Source organism: Seriola lalandi, unplaced genomic scaffold (assembly GCF_002814215.2).
Source record: "Seriola lalandi dorsalis isolate HSWRI2012SDOR001 ecotype SW California unplaced genomic scaffold, Sedor1 jcf7180002054483, whole genome shotgun sequence".
Classification (NCBI taxonomy): domain Eukaryota; kingdom Metazoa; phylum Chordata; class Actinopteri; order Carangiformes; family Carangidae; genus Seriola; species Seriola lalandi.
This window is the reverse complement of record NW_019525036.1, coordinates 1-1348: the sequence shown is the minus strand read 5'-3', so window position 1 is coordinate 1348 and position 1348 is coordinate 1.

The window sequence follows — 1348 nt, the reverse complement described above, 5'->3', positions numbered from 1 at the left end:
GGTTATCTCTGTACATAATCCCACCTGTTTGAATCAGTAATAAGGAAATAAACTTTCACATCATTTTATAAAAGTCTGTCATTTTAGAGTCCGCTTAGAGAAACACCATCCTTCACTGGCTGTGAGATAATTAGCTGCCACGCAATTAAAAGCAGAATACAATATTAATATGAATATAAAATATCAGAAATACCAGCAGACAGAGTCACCTGCAGAAAAACAGAATGATCATTTCCTGTGTGATCTGATGTCACATGACCAGGTGGTGATCACGTGGTAACGACGTTCATGAAGACACAGATCAGACCTTTCTCATGGTTTCTGCCTGCACTGTTTGTGATCAGCTGGGTTAGGGTTGCAGTGTCACATCAGCTGTGAGGGAACAGTGGGGTCGTAGCACCCCCTAGTGGAGGCAGTGTGTGCTACATCTACAGTGTATCTGGACTGTCACCTTGTTTTTTTTTTTACCTGATCGCCTGACGATGTTATTGTTTGTGACAGGAGATGATCTGATGCGCTGCGTCGACCTTTATAACCAGTCTCAGTCCAAGTGGTTTGAGGAGATGGTCACAACAAGTCTGGTAAGAAATTATGTCTTTAATGACTGTCTTTAATTAATATACACATTACATAATAATCCTGCAGTGTTATTTTTTCATCATAACAGCGTTTCAGCTCTTTCTTTTTTCTTTTTTTTTTTACAACCGCTTAGAAGTGAAAAATACGTCATGTAATTATACAAATCCTTGTGATAATTGTTTGTTTTGTTTTTTGGTTTTTTTTTGCCCATTTGGGAAACTGATGTCCTTCTCTAATTATCCACAAACATCATTTTATAATAACAATATTTATAAGAGATGTGTGACTAGTGATATGAAACTCTTAATGACGTTTTTATGACTTTTTATGCTTTCTTATACTATGACGTCTTCATGGATTACAACATTATGGCATATTTTATTGGGTAGCATGGTGGTACTGAGGTTAGAGCTGTTTCCTCCCAGTGAGAGGGTTGTGGGTTTGTTGTTTTTATGATATTTTTACGCCTCACTATACTATGACATTTTTATGACTTTTTATGCCTTACTATACTATGACTTTTTTATGACTTTTTATGCCTTACTATATTATGACTTTTTTATGACTTTTTATAACTTACTATACTATGACTTTTTTTGACTTTTTGTGCCTTACTATATTATGACTTTTTTATGCCTTACTATACTATGACTTTTTTACACCTTACTATACTATGACATTTTTATGACTTTTTATACCTTACTATACTATGACTTTTTTATGCCTTACTATACTATGACATTTTTATGACTTACTATACTATGACGTT